This window comes from Sminthopsis crassicaudata, chromosome 2 (assembly GCF_048593235.1).
Source record: "Sminthopsis crassicaudata isolate SCR6 chromosome 2, ASM4859323v1, whole genome shotgun sequence".
NCBI classification, from domain to species: Eukaryota; Metazoa; Chordata; class Mammalia; order Dasyuromorphia; family Dasyuridae; genus Sminthopsis; species Sminthopsis crassicaudata.
Window position 1 is genome coordinate 261,554,066 of NC_133618.1, and position 16,031 is coordinate 261,570,096.

At 35.5% G+C, this 16,031-nt stretch overlaps 1 pseudogene; it reads left to right on the forward strand.

Moving 5' to 3' along the window:
- The first annotated feature begins 14,508 nt into the window (after nt 1–14,508).
- Nucleotides 14,509–15,429, forward strand: LOC141553441 (olfactory receptor 4F3/4F16/4F29-like; annotated as a pseudogene).
- The last annotated feature ends 602 nt before the right edge of the window (nt 15,430–16,031 follow it).

A 16,031-nucleotide genomic window follows, 5' to 3' on the forward strand; every position in this document is an offset into this window, starting at 1 on the left:
ATGAGAATATATGAAAATACAACATGAAGGCAATAAATTGTAAATAAAATTTAATAGCCAATATTGATTTTAGAAGTCAAGTCAATAAACCAACAAGAAGGCATTTATTAAGTGCTTACTATGTATCAAGCAAGTAGCTATATGGATAAAGAGCTATTCTAAATAATAAGAATTTAAAGTCAAAAAAATAAAACAGCCCCCATCATCAAGGAACTTATATTCTTTAGGGGAAGAGAACATGTAATAGATAAGTATATAAAAACAGATAGAAAGTAGATGAAAGGGAAGAGATATTAGCAATTAAGGGATCAAAGAAGGCTTAATTAAGATAGTCATTTGAGTCAAGTCTTAAAAGAAATCAGAAATTACTAGGAGGTGGAAGTAAGGGAGGGGAAGAATATCAAAAGGTATAGAGGGAAATGGAGTGTTATATATGAGGAATGGTAAGAAGCCAAGATTGTCTGGACCATAGAACACATAAGTAATAAAACTAGAAAAGTAAGTTTGGGGCAGGAAATAAAGGGCTTTAAATGACAACAGAGGGGCAGCTAGGTGGCACAGTGGATAAAGCACCAGCCCTGAAGTCAGAAAGACCTAAATTTAAATCTGGTCTCAGACACTTAACACTTCCTACCTGTGTGATCCCCAGTGAGTCACTTAACCTCAATTGTTTCAGCAAAAATAAATAAAATTTAAAAAATATTTTTTGAAATGACAACAGAGATAACATTTGATTCTGTCAGGCTCCCCCATGTCCAAATCACCCCTCTTTTTAATATTAGGAAACACTCTGTTTTCCAGAGTTAAGCCCCAATAAATAAGCTATGCCCTGACCTTGGCATAAAAGCAATCCTTGATGTTCACCATCTAAATGAACTCAAGCACAGTAAAAAAAAAAAAAAAAAAAAAACAGAAATTGTTTCACATCAGCACCAGTTGGTCTCTGAGCTCTGGCAATCACCTGCAGAAACAATATTCCAGTCGTGAAACCCTGCTATGAATTAAACTTTCATTCATTGTTGCTGTTGCACTCATTGTCAAGATTATAGCTCATTGCATAGAATTTGGTTTTGAAATTTGACCATACTACAATGGGTTTCTCAGTGCCAGAGGAGGCCCCAGCACATGTAGCTAGTTTCCCGCCTCCAAAGAAATTAAGAAATTTGCTTATGATCACTATTAGCTCTTTGGTTTTATTTTATTTTTATTTTATTTCTTTAGAGTTAACTGTGGCTGTGAAAACCTGTATGAGTTCCCTGATTTTTTTTGAGTTGGAATCATTGCATAATCTTTGTGACTCTTTCGTCATTTTTTTCAGAGGTGACAATTCTAGAAGTAATAGCAAGACATTAAGATTTATTAATTGGAAGTTTGACATGTTCAAATCTGAATTTCTGGGGGAAAAAATGTTGGCAGTTTTATAAAGAATAAATCACAAAGGTAATAGATTTAAATGAAGCAGGGAGACCACTTAGGTTTCAATAATCCAGGTAAGAGTTGATAAGGGTTTGAAATAGAGTTGGAGCTCTGTAGTAATAAAAAGGGGACAGATGTGATCAATATCATGACAATAGAAAATATAAGATTTACAACCAATTCTATATAAAGGATAAACTAGTGAGAGGATTTGAGGATGACACCGCTGTTCAAAAATCTTAGTGGTTAGAAAGATAATGGCACTTTCTACAGAAATGGAAAACTTGAATAGAGGCATGGATGGGGGGGAGCTAACGAGTCCTGTTTTAGACATTTTGATTTTGACATGCCTGTGAGCATCCAGTTTGAAAAGTCCAGGAAACAATTAGTGATGTGGGACTGTAGTTTTAGGAATGGGTAAAACTGGAATCATCTATTTAGAGATGAAAATTGAACCCACATAATGAATTCACTGAAAGAAGGCAGAGAGAAAAAAGAAGATCTTGGAATAAGCCTCGGAAGAGCCTTTGGTAGTTCCTTCATGGGCAGTTGACCACAGGGAACAAAAAAATAAAATGCAGTTGCCCAACCAGCCATGTGCAAGAAGTTTGAGTTGTGTTAAATGTTTCAAAATCTGGGAACCCAGCAAAGCTTTCTTAGTTTCAAAGTCTTGATAAATTCCAATCAATGTTGGGGAGTAACCTCCACTGGAAGGAGATAATCATTGCCTTAGTCTGTAAATACCCATCACAAGTTACCTCCTCTGACCAACCAGTTTGGTTCCATCTGATATTACACCAATAAAACTCCTTTGAGAAATCTGGCCTCTTTCATAATTCCTGCCAATCAAACCTGCAATCCCACTTCAGTAACAGCAGCAATAATAGTAAAAAAGCATTTAAGTATTACTTTAAGATTTGCAAATTACTTTTAAAATATTATCTCATTTTATCCTTACAACTCACAACTACATCCAGGTAGATGCTATTATTCTCCCCTTTTACAGATAAATAAACCAAAACAGAGGTTAAGTAAATTGCTCTAGCATGCACATAAGTGTTTCAGGTTAGATCTGAACTCAAATCTTCCTGACTACACCTCTAGCCATCTTCTGAGCCACCTAGCTACTTTAAATTGTTAGTGATGTATTTGGAGATTCAACTTGAAAATTGAAAAAGAGTGGTCAAACAAGTAGGAAGAAAACCAAAAAAGATTATTTCCTCAAAAAAGCCAGAAAGGAGAAAGTAACCAGGAGGGGAATGGGAACATTCTAAACAGCAATTTGCCTCTCAGGACATGAGGCAATATCATCTTGAGGGAGTCAGAGAACCTCAGAGAGCTCAACTTTCTCCCAAGTAGCACAATTACCTAGAAGTTTAAAAAAATTATAGGAAAAACTTTCATAGTTGCAAAGGCAGTTAATTAGTAGCACTGGAGAGTAGTGACCAAATGATGCTACTAAGAACAGCAGTTGCCAATGGGATATCAGTATGTGGTGGGATTTGTCTCAGCATTGTGTTGATTTTCACAGGATAAACAAGGAAGAAAATGTTAATAGGTCACTTGGGAATGACATCTTTGGTAAATTACCCATTTATCATTCTCTTTACCTTCTTAGAATTATCTGTTTGAGCTTTAAAGGGGGAGGAAATACCACCGTGTTCACAACACAGGCACTGTCTTGAAATTCTTTTGTGATGCTGATTAAAAACAGCTAATCTAGGTAGAAAAAACAATGAAGTTTCAGATTTGAAAAAAAGTGTTTATTGTAAAACTGTTTCTAAGGCTACCAAAGATATCCAAATAAGTAGTAGTCCACCAAGACAATTGGGGGTTTTGTCTTTATCAACATAGAATAGTAAGAAAAAAAGAAAAATAAAGAAACAGGTACTTGGGAGAGGTGGCCCCAAAATTCCCATGAGAAAAGCAAAGAAAAAATGTTGTTGGCCCATTTTTCCTTAGAAGCAAATTTAAAGATGAGGCAAATATGCACCACTTATAAAATAATAGCAGGCATAAATTAATAGAAATATTAACCTAAATCAAAACAACTTTACTGAAAGATTAATTTACAATTGGAATAATGTCATCAATGAATATTCTTGTTTTAGAGATTTCCAAAGGACCTCTCCAAATATAAAAGGAGGAGAAATTTTGAAATAGCTCAATTTGGTGGGAACAAGAGACTGGATATGGAACTCCGGGTGAGAAAACTCACTCTATATTTACACAGCACTTTATATTATATATTATATAACACTTTTCAAAGTATTTTATCTCATTAAATTTTCACAACACTATGGTGAGGGAGGTTCTATTATTTTCCTCCTTGTACAGACCAGGAAACCAAGAGTCAGAAAGATTAAGTGCCTTAACCATGGCCAAATGTTAACTAAAGTCTTCTTGATCTCAAATCTAATATCCTAACTCATTAAACAAATAATCTTCAAAAGATAGTTTAAGAGAAATAAAACCATAGGATTTGTAGCTGTACATATCCAAAGATCAGAGATCATAGAGTAGAAGGCAGGGGGATATTAAAGGTCATCTCATTTTACAGATGAAGAAACAGGCTCAGAGTAGTTTGAATTCTTTGCTCAAGAAAATATAGGTATTAAGTGATAGAACAGTATCCTCTAACTTTAGATCTGGTAGACTTTTCAAGGCATCATAAAGAATATTCAAATAATCTCTAATCCAATCCTTTAATCAAGCTGGAAGCAGCTAGGCAGGACAGTTGTTAAAGTTTGTCTTGGAGTTTAAAAAAAAAGTTGAGTCAATTCCAGTGTCCAACACTTATTAGCTATATGATCCAGAGCAAGTTACTTAAAGTTTTCTCATCTATTAAATAGGGATAATAAAAGCACCTGTTTCCCAGGGTTGCTGTGAGAATAAAATGAGGCAATATTTATAAAGTGCTTAGGACAAACAGTAACTGGTATATGCCAGGCATTATAATTGTTGGCTATTAATCTTCATTTTTCAGGAAGAGCTGAAGTACTCAAATGTAAACATGAGTCACTGGTGTCTCCCAAGCTTTTTCCAAGTTAGTTTTATGTTAAAATTGCCCTTTGGCAGTTTGATGTTCTCATCACTTAATAGTTTGCTTTCAAGGTCAGACACAAAGAAGTTGATTATACCTTCCAGAAGCATTTTCCAAATTTAATGCCAGAGAAAAAAGGGTGCCTCCTAATATACATAAATAAAAGTATAATATGACTAATGATGAAATGAAGAAAGATATCTGATAGTAGCATAGCTACATTCCTAAAGGCATAGTCTATGGCAGGAGTTCTGTACTTTATTCTGGGTGGCCAGATGGCAAAGTGGAAAGTATATGGCCCGAAGTTAGGAAGACTCATTTTCCTGAATTCAACTCTGGCCTCAGACACTTACTAGTTGTATTACTCCTGAGCAAACACTATTTGCCTCTGTTTCCTTATGTATAAAATCTGGAGAAGGAAGTGACAAACCACTCCAATATCTTTTTCCAAAATAAAACACCAAATAAGGTTACAAAGAGTCAGACATGACTAGAACAACTGAACAAAGCTTTGTGCTGACCTGACCACACATCCACAATAACATTTTCAGATTGGAACTCCATATTTCAGAGAAGATCTAGGCGACCTATGGCTAATGCAAGAGATGGAGGACAATGTGTGTGGTATTTAATTTTTAATAGTATTTTATTTTTTCAAATACATGTAAAGATAGTTTTCAACATTCATTTTTGTAAGACTTTGTGTTCCATATTTTTCTATTTCCTTCCCTTACCTCTCCCCTCCCCCAAACAACAAGCAATCTGATATAGATTAAAATACGTTAAATCCTTTTAAACATTTCCATATTTGTCTTGTGTGGAAAAAAGAGAAAAAAACACAAGAAAAGAAAAAACCAAACATATAAGAAAAAAGGTAAAAAATATTATGGTTCAATTGTAATATTTAATTTAAAAGAAAGTATAAAAAAGATATCTCTCCTTAATGTTTTTCTTTTAAATTAATAGTCTTGAAGTATTTTAAGAGCTGTCAAGGGTTTTATTTCCCAGAAAACATGTCTAGAAATAACAAGTAGTAATATTGAATGGAAATTTTAATCTCAATATAAGAAAATTCATTTTGACAGCAAATAAATCCAAAAGTGGATAAGACTACCTTAGCAACCAATGGGTTTTCAATCATTATTAGAGATTTTTTAACTGAAATCAGATGACTATTTGTTGGAGATATTGCCAAGGAAATGTTTGGATCTGTATGGATCAGATTATAGTACAGGGGAAGGATTCTGGGAAGATGGCAGAGTAGGTTGGTAAATTTCAAGCTCTTCAGATTTCTCTCACAAATAGAACAAATTTACATTTCGGGGCAAACATAGACTGGTGAAAAATCAAGAAGACCTGGGGCAGAACAGGGGTCCTTCTCTTACAACCCAAGAAGATCTGAAGAAAGACCCCAGGCTGGGTATTAATCTAGCTGACGTGCAGGCACCTCCAGGGCTAGCTATGTATGGCTGGAGCTTCAACAAAAACCACAGAGACTTTCATTTCCTAGACTGTTTCTTAATTCTGGATTTGAGTCTGGGAAGAGTGAGTGAACCTCTACTGATTGGGAATACCAGGCCCAGCTGTGCTGCTGAGATGCAGCCCTGTGTCCCTGGACAGGAAGGAAATAGCACCTGATGAGTGCAGAGGCAGTGGGACAGGGATGCTGCTGACTGTGGGCACTTGCAGGAGCATGAAGTTCTTGGTCTGGGATTCCTGGTCAAAGTGGAGAGCTAAAGAGAAGCGTGAGGCATATCCCACCCCACAATTAGAGGTGCTTATGAAAGCATATCATTGAAGTATATTATGGGAACAGGGAAGACAGGGATTCATCTTCAGAGGAGGACACTTTAGAAAAAGAAGCTTCTACCCCAAAGAGTAACATGAAATGACTCCCTGCCCAGAAAGAATGTAAAGAACTCAAAAAATAATTCAAAAATCAAATGAGAGACATTGAGGAAAAAACTTAAAGAAAATTAAAAACCAGCCCAGAAAAATAAGAAGCTTATGAAAAAAAAAAGTTAATCAACTAGAAAAGGAGGTAGCCTGAAAGATGAAAATAATTCTTTGAAAATTAGAATTGAGCAAGAGGAAACTAGTGAAGCTATGTGAGAACAAGAAATAATAAAACAGATTTAAAAGAATGAAAAATAGAACAGAATGTGAAACATAAGAAAAACAACAGACCTAGAGAACAGATCAAGAAGAGAGAACATAACAGTAATTAGACTGCCAGAACATTATGAACAAAAAGAGAACCTTGACACAATAATGCAGGAATAGTCCAAGAAAATTGTCCTGGAGTGATATAGAACAGGAGGGTAAAGTAGAAATAGAAAAAAATCCATTTATCACTACCTCAAAGATATCCTTTGTAGAAAACACAAAGGAATATATTATTGACAAATTTCAAAAAACCCAGATCAAAGAAAAAATTTGCAAGAAACAAGAAAAAAAACAATTCAAATATGCTGTAGCTATAATTAGAATTGTACATGACTTATCAGTAGCTATAATAAAAGACCACAGGACCTGGAATCATATTTACCACAATCAAAAGAACTAGGCCAGTGGGCAAAAATACAATATCCAGCAAAATTATCTGTAATTTTGGATGAGAAAAAAATCGACCTTCAGTAAACTTGTAGATTTTCAGACTTTCTATCAAACACAAACTTAACAGAAAATTTAATATATAAGAGCCAATATCAAAGAGCAATTTTAAGGAACTTAATATGGATAAACTGTTTAAACATGGACAAATTGTTTATGTTTTTTTAACATGGGAAATGTATACTTTATGTTTAAGATTTACATCAATAATAAGATAAACTTGAAAGATTGGCAGAGTAAAGATAAAAATAGTAATCATGTTATACAAATGAGGTGCAGAAGAATACACAGAGGCATTGGGGTGGGGGAAGGGCTCATAGTACTGAAAACCTACTCATATCAGGAATGGGTTCAATGAAGGATATAGCACCCTTCAAATTCTATAAAGAAATAAGGGGGGAGGAATAGGTGGATGGGGAAGCAAAGGGTGAGGGAAGAAGATGGGTGAGAGATCTCTGGGTGGGGTGAAATTAAGTAATAGTAAGCTAAGTTATGGAGCAGAATTTAATAAAAGAGTCACTAGGGACAGGATAGATATGTGTGTATATGGAGTATATGTTGCATGAGTGTGTGTATGTATGTGTATATCTACATATGTTTATTTTATTTATGTTTATTATGTTTACATAATTTTATTATGTTTCCATAAATATATCTTTTCTTAACTATAGCTTGCTTGGGGGTTGTGGGAGCAGATGAAAGAGGAAAAAAGAATAAAATAAACAAGGAACACAGCAGAGAATCAAAGTAAAATTTAGAAGGAAATAAAGAAAAAATGGACATTCGTGAATATTTCTTCTACTAATGTATATACTTTCTTGATCTGGTAATTTGTTTTTATATATTTTGAATCCTCCCTGATGTTCTCCTGAGCACATGACAATGTTCTCTTTTGTTTTGCTTTATTTTGTTTTGTATTTCTTTTTTCAAATAAAATATTTTCCTCTGAGGCAATTGGGGTTAAGTGACTTGCCCAGGGTCACACAGCCAGGAAGTGTGAAGTGTCTGAGGCTAGATTTGAACTCAGGCCTTCCTGACTTCAGGGCTGGTGCTCTATCCACTGTGCCACCTAGCTGCCCATAAAATATATATATTTTAAAGATTATACTACAGTACCAACAGTGATAGATTTGGATTCAACAGAACTGCTCCAAACTCTGTTCCTTAATACTTGTGTGATGTTGAACAGATCATCTCACTTCTTTGGGCCTTAGTTTTCTCATCTATAAAAAGATGTGATACAGCTCTAAATGTTTGATCTTCTGATGCTCTGAGATCCATTTTAATTTGTATGTTCTGTTACACAACTCTTATCTCAGTCAATCAAAAAAATCCCTAGATCATGAATTGGGAGGGAGAGGGGGGGAGATATTTTAAAATAAATTAGCTATCTTTCATTTTAATCAGGGTACAAAATCATCCAGGCATTATGGATCACTTCTCTCCATTGTGAATATTTCCAATAATTACTTAGCAACCCTTAACATTTTATCTTTGGGAAAACTGCCATTACTCTATGACACAATTACCAGGTCAAGCCAGTCCCAAACTGGCTATTTCCAAATCTCATCAAGATCACATGGTCACTAAAATTATTTTACTTATTTTCTGCCTCTCCTAATAGAAAAAAAAAAAAACTACACAAGACAGAAGGTTAAATCTTGTGACTTACTCAAACCCATGAATATGTTCCTGCTTTAAGTTTTATCACAGAACATGTGAGATAGATATCATTATTATTTCTGTGAATCCTTTCCACCTGGGTGTGTTTTTCTGCCTATCTACAATTTCTTTGTTTAAAATTCTATACAGTTTTCCCCTTTTATTCATGTCTGTCTGCATTTCCATTTAGCCATTCAAGTCATCAATCAGTAAATATCACTTGAGTACCCTTAACCAAAGCCATTATACTAGATACTGTGGGTGATTAAAAAGATACATGTAGCAGGATCCAAATCCTCAAATAAGTGGTAACAAGCTATATGCATCTAGCACATGCAGACAGAACTGATAAAATGAGATGTACTTAGTATCAAATTAAAGTGGCACAGATAATATGGTCTAGAAAAATTTAGAAAAGTCCATAATCTCTTTCTTGCCCTTCTGGTTTGTAATTCATTTGCCCATGAAATGGTGAAAAACTAGAAAAAAGCCACCTGAGTTTCATTGAATTGTCTAAAAATTGTTTTGCCATTAGACTAGAATTTGTCCTTGAGAATCAGCTCTTCAAATGCTTACATTGAAACAAAATTGCCATCTTCCTCATTTTCATCTTCCTGATCTTTGGGATATTAGTGAAAATATTTCTGGGTTCGAAGACAGGGAAACTGAATTTAAATCTTAACTCTGGCACTTACCCATGAAGACTTCAGACAAATCACTTTATCTCTGTGGGTCTCAATTTCTTCATCTATAAAATGGGATACTGAAATACACAAGAATTAAGCACTTACTGTGTGTTAAGCACCTGTCTGACACATAATAGGAACTTAATAAATGCTTATTGATTGATTGCAATGTCCTTTCCACCCCTTAATCCTGTGATATTGGGTCTCTTAGGTCACTGAGAACTTTTTTCTCCTGCTCTTCTCATTAATTTTCCTTTCATTTTTTTCTCATTCTAAATCTTCAGCCCAGTTTTCATCAATGTACTTATATTGTTTCCCTTTCCTTTTTCATTTAGTATTTCTCTCAATTCTTACATCCATGATCTGTGATTCCTGTATTGATTTCTTTTGAATTTCCAAAGTTTCAATTTTTGCCTTTGCTGAATTCAATTTTCAGATCCATTATTTCTTCTGATATTGAGAGTGCACATAAAGTAATGGTGCATTCCCTGCTCCTTCCCCATCCAACTTACACAGTTTTTGGAAAGCTAGAGAGTCAGGAAACACTGGCATTTACTCTTTAGCTTGGAAATTGACATTCATAAATAATTTGCACCAAAAACAAGTGCCCAGAAATTGGGGCCATTTTCAAAGGAAAAAATGTAATTGTTTTATTTTATTTACAACAAATTAGACAGGAAATATTAAAACTAGAGGAAAACATTCTAATGGGCTTAAAAGCTCTTAATGTGGGATGAGTTGAATTGGAAATGGGTAGATAGCTTAGCTGACCATGCCATCATGAGTATATTTTATTATTTTATAATTTTCATGGTCTTCTATTTTTATTTCATATAAGTAATGACTTGCCTGAGGTTTAAGAACAAATAAATGGTAATTACAGTATTTGAACCACTCCAAATTTGATTTCTTCCCCTCTACTGCAAATGTTTTAACAACTATTAATTATGAACTCATATTTTTTAATATTTTATTTTTCCCAATTATAAGTAAAGAAAATTTTTGACATTAATTTTTTAAAAATTATACTTACAAGTTTTCTCCCTCCTCTTTGTTCTCCTTTCCCTAAGATGGTAAACAATTTTACATAGGTTTTATATGTCTCTGTGTATATGTGTGTGTGTGTGTGTGTGTATGATTGTATAAAACACATTTTTATATTAGTCACATTGTGAAAAAAGAAACAGACGAAAAGAAAAAATACTAAAAGTGAAAAATAGTATGCTTTGACTTTTATTTAAATTCCAATGATGACTAATTTAATAAGAAATTGTAGTGGAACTCCTTTGTAAAGTACACTTGAGAGAAGGATTAAGTATATTATAGGCTAAGCATATTGTATACAGTTTTTGCTTGGCAACTTCTGTGAATCTTAGTTGTCTCTTCAGCTGTAAAATGAGGATATTAGACTAATATCAAAGATCTCTTTCAACTCTAAAATTCTGTGAAGAAATGGAAAAACTTTTGGAATATGGCAATGTTTTAGTAACATTATAGAGGAAGCAGGAAAGGAAATAAGCATTTACTAAGTGCTTATTATATGCCAAATACTGTGTTGAATACTTCACAAATATTTCATTTGATCCTCACAACAATCTTATGCTGTAGATATTATTATAATACCCATTTTCAGTTGATAAAACTAAGATATATAGGCAGTTAAGTGACTTACCCAGAGTCACACAACTAAGAAGTTGTTAAAATCAGATTTGGCCCCAGATCTCCCTGAATTAAGAAACATCTATGTAACATGCTCTCCTGGCAGTTACAATTACTAGTCTGTCCTAGGCCCAACAGAGTACCTTTGACAACTGACCTTTGCAGTGTCAGCTCTACCTGGCTCGCCTCCTCTGAGGCCTTCAAAGGCCTCTGGCCACGATCTCTTGAATCTATAGTTTAATAACCAGTAGCGCACTCAAGAACAGCCATGTGTAATCTTAAAAGCCTTTATTATACCTACTCACATAATGCCCTGACTTGTCAGTTCCCTAGTGAACACCTAGTCCGAAGACCCACGTGTTCACTACCAAACTCCTTACCTCTCAGCTATCCATCAGCTTGGCTTGGCTACCTCAGGTTAGGGAGCCAGGTTAAAGAGAGTGACTGCTGTCTGCAGTGGGCTTATAAAGGGCCTGTGAGGTCACACACACAGCCAACCAGCGAGAGAGCTGTCACCCATTACGAAGCTATCTCAATATGGACAGGATCCCACCCAAGGGCAGTCCTATATCCATAGAGATTACTTCTGGACCACTCAAATCTCCTGTTGCGCTGTGCCTGCCCATTTAAAAGGCCCTTACAATTCCCTTCTCTTATTTTGCAGGAACCGCACATCTCATCAAGCTAAACTTTTAGCACCAGCTATAGTTCACTTGATCCATGAGATGACAGAGTGTTATGCCCAAGGAGGTACAAAGCAGCAGATCAGTAAACAGAAGTATGACAATGAGAACTAGGCTCAACAGTGGCCCAAATGTTCAATCCATTCATTAAAGTTATATTCAAGGAGATAATAAGCCAAAGAGGTTGGATGCCAATGAGGTAGGATGTCAACACTGAGGTGGGAAGTCAACAAGGTAAAACATTACAATTCTAGTTAATAATTAAATATCAGTGAGGTAGGTTGTCACAATTCTAGTTACATTTATCATAATTCTAGACCAATTCTAGTTTCTCACAATTTTCTATTGCACTTTTCACAATTTTAGAGCAATTCTAGTTTCTCACAATTCTCTATTGCACTTTTCACAATCCTAGAGCAATTCTAGTTTCACAGGTGCACATAAGCAAAGTCATGTCCAGTAACATTGTCTCAATAACAATTGCAGGTGGGTGTATTGGTATTTCACCCACTAATTTAAAAGCATAGTCCTTCAATAGAAAGCATAGGACAAAGCCTCTCCCCAGGCCACCATATGGCAAGTAGCCATGGGAGGAGCAAGCAGGCCCATTGTCCATTTACAGTCTTTACATTGCATATCACCCAAAACAGTCCATTTCAGTTGCAACACTGGAACTGTGTCTGCTGTCTCTGGTGTCACGGTCAGGAGGTACATTACTGCCATCAGCATCCGGAGGGCTGCTGACATCTAGCTGGTCCCTCTGGGCTGTTGTCTGGTCCTTCTTTTGGATCCCCAGGTCACAAATGTCTCCAGTGGGGATGAACTCTGCTATTGGATCTGCACCTAGGAAAGAATGTACCGGGGGCCCAACTTGGGCCTTTCCAAATGCCATCTAGGCCTTTCCACATCACAGTGGAAACAAAGTTGTTGTCAAAAAGATTAACAAAAGTCAGACAAAAGTTAGTCATTCTGTCACTTAGCTGCACTTTCTGTGTATGCCTGAAGTGCATTGCTAAGGTAAAATGCAAAGAATTTTAAAATGTAAAACCAAAATAACTTAAAAGTGTAAAACCGAAATAGATTAAAAATGTAAAACCAAAATAACTTAAAAATGTAAAATCAAAATAGTAATGTAAAATCAAAATAAAGAAGTAAAATCAAAATAACTTAAAAATGCAAAATCAAAAGAATTTTAAAATGTAAAATCAAAATTTAAAAATTGCAAGCAATCACATATATGTATTGCCACATCTTGTGCATATCCCAAAATTCCCTTCTCTTGTTTAGAAGAAAAGATCTTGGGATATATTCTGTGCAGTAATGACTTTACTAGTAGGATTATAAGAAATGTCAATGGAGTGGACAAAGTCAAATTCAATGCAAAAACACCTAAAGGCAAAATATTTGTAAGCCAATCGATAAACTGTCTTAAATGCATATGAAATTTCTACAATGGAAAAATGGTTGATAACATGTCTAGCTGCTTCTCCAGATTGAAATGAAGCCATAATGTCCATTGGTCTTAAAACATTAAATTTCAAACCATAAGGGTTTTGTCCTATAGAGAGTATAGGAGAGTGAAAGAAAGATAAGCTGTGTAGCCTTCTGCCATGCTCTTAGCTTCCTCTTTAGTTATCACAATTTGCAAATATAAGACTCTAATAGCCTGATTGTAAATGATTTGAAGATCCACTCTGAAAATGGACATGTAGGGTATAATATTTATCTGAGCACTTTCTCACTCACTCTCAAAGTTCTTAAAAGAGCTGATACCTTTTCAGTGGTCTGCCACTCATACAATTAATGAAAAAAGAACACTCAGCTATATCTCTGAATTCTTTTGCCTAAAATCAAAGTTTGAGTTTCTGATACCGAATCTGATATTACTTTTCCTCCTGGGTCAAAGATTATACATTGTCTATTTATTCTAGTGATTAAAACAGCAATTTTCCAAACCATTCTAAACATAAACACTGTTTTATAAATATTAGCAGTTTTATAAGTATAAAACTCCACTCTTTCTAACTGCAAGGTCTCATCCCTGTAAGGTTTCTTAGAAATTAACTGAACTGTATTTTTAAATGCTGAAACTCTGTCTTCCCAGAAATCAGCTGGAGTCAGGATCACTAAACGTCTTTATTCTTGATCTTTTACAGTCAAGGTTAGGGGCTTAGGCCTAGCAACTTCACACACACACCTTCCTCCCTCAGAGGCCAGGAGAGACTGACCCCCTATCTGCATCTCAATTCCTCTTCCTCCTCCTACTCCTCCCACACACGTCACTTCCCCCTCTTTGTCCCACCAATCAAGTCAGCACAGAACAGCTGGGGAGGGTCAACCTTCAAACAAATTAATAGGGAACTGTCCAATTGGCAATTAGTCTCACGTGCTTCATTATCCAAGTGCATTGCTTAGTTCTAGCCCTTTACACATCTATATATCTAAGTAATTAATCAACAAATTGTATTATCATAATGAATTTCTATGTAAATTGTCAAAGTGATGTGAATAAACAGGGATAAGTTTCTATTGTCAGGTGAGGAGCATGGCTAAATGGTACTAGGTATAGTAATACGTGCTTTTGGGTTATTGTCATGAGTGATCTATAATACATACTGTATTGGTAATCTTCGGGTGTAAATAGATGTTTTTCAAAGTATGAGAAACTTTCCATTCAGAATTTCCACTCATTGCCTATATTCTTCTGATTGCCTTAGGTAACTTCAGAGCTGGCTATATTGATCTAATGGATGGAACAAAGCAATCTGTCATTTCTGAGTTTGTGTTACTGGGACTCACCAATTCTTGGGTGATGCAACTTATTCTTTTTATATTTGCCTCTGCGTTCTGTATGGCAAGTGTACTGGGGAATGCTCTGATTGTGCTAGCAGTGGACTCTGACTCTCAATTACAATCCCCCATGTACTTCCTACTGGCCTATCATTGACATGATAGATTCCTTGATGGTGAACCCCAAAATGATTAGTGACCTTTTCAGGAAGCAGAAACTCATTTCATTTGAAGGTTGCATTTCTCAGATCTTCTTTATCCAAGCTGTTGGAGCTACTGAAATGGTGCTTCTTATAGCTATGGCCTTTGACCGCTACGTTGCAATATGTAAGCCTCTCCACTACCTGACTATTATGAACCTAAAAGTGTGCATTTCTATTCTAGTAACTTGTTGGACAATTGGAATCTTTCACTCCTTCTTCCAATTGGCCTTTGTGATAAAGTTGCCCTTCTGTGGCCCTAACAAAATAGACAGCTTCTATTGTGATCTCCCTAGGTTCATCAGACTTGCCTGCACAGACACTTACACACTGCAGTTCCTCATTACTGCCAACAGTGGGTTCATCTCTCTGGGAGCCTTCTTCATTTTAATCATTTCCTACATTGTCATCCTGGTCACTGTTCGGCAGCATTCTTCTGGGGGATCATCCAAGGCCCTCTTTACACTGTCAGCTCACATCTCTGTGGTGATCTTGTTCTTTGGTCCATGTATCTTTGTCTATGTGTAGCCATTTCCTACATTTCCAGTGGACAAAACTCAGTTATCATTCCTTTTCTGAATCCAACTATTTATACATTAAGGAACAAAGAGATGAAAGTGTCAATGAACAAACTGTGGAATCAGCTCATACTTGGGAGATTCCCAAGAATGTCTTAAATTCTTTACATGAAAAGAATGAAGATTTCAGCCTTAGACTGGCAACAATTAAGTCATAAGATCCTTGAAGTGTTAGCATCTAAATGTACAGAAAACATCAAGCTTTCTGAGACCGTGAAAGCCATGCACCAGCTTTAGATAGTCTTTAATATCTCTCTTATGTGTCTTTCTTTGACAGTGTCTGTGGAGCAGATATGTTTTTTATTGATTTGTTTTTCTGTAATGCCAATATGAAAGGGGCTTTCAAAAATGTTGCCCCACCTATCCCTCTCCCTCTTTTGTGCCGAATAGATGCTTCTGATTGATACTGAATATGGGCATATTGCTTACTCTCCACTCTACTCCTCCACATAATTAAATCCTAATGTAAAAACTATAATTTAGACTTGGATATGATACCTTTTACTAAGATATTAGGCAATATTCTTCATTCAAGTTGGTTTCTGCCATATTACTCAGACTAACTAATTAGAAAGGTTGGGTTTTTTTCTCTCTGTGTTACCTTATTATTAGCATGACTTCTTTTTATTTAAGCCAAATAATCATAATTTTAGGAAACCATTTTTGGAGAGGGAAAGGTAGTATGATATATTTTCTTCTTG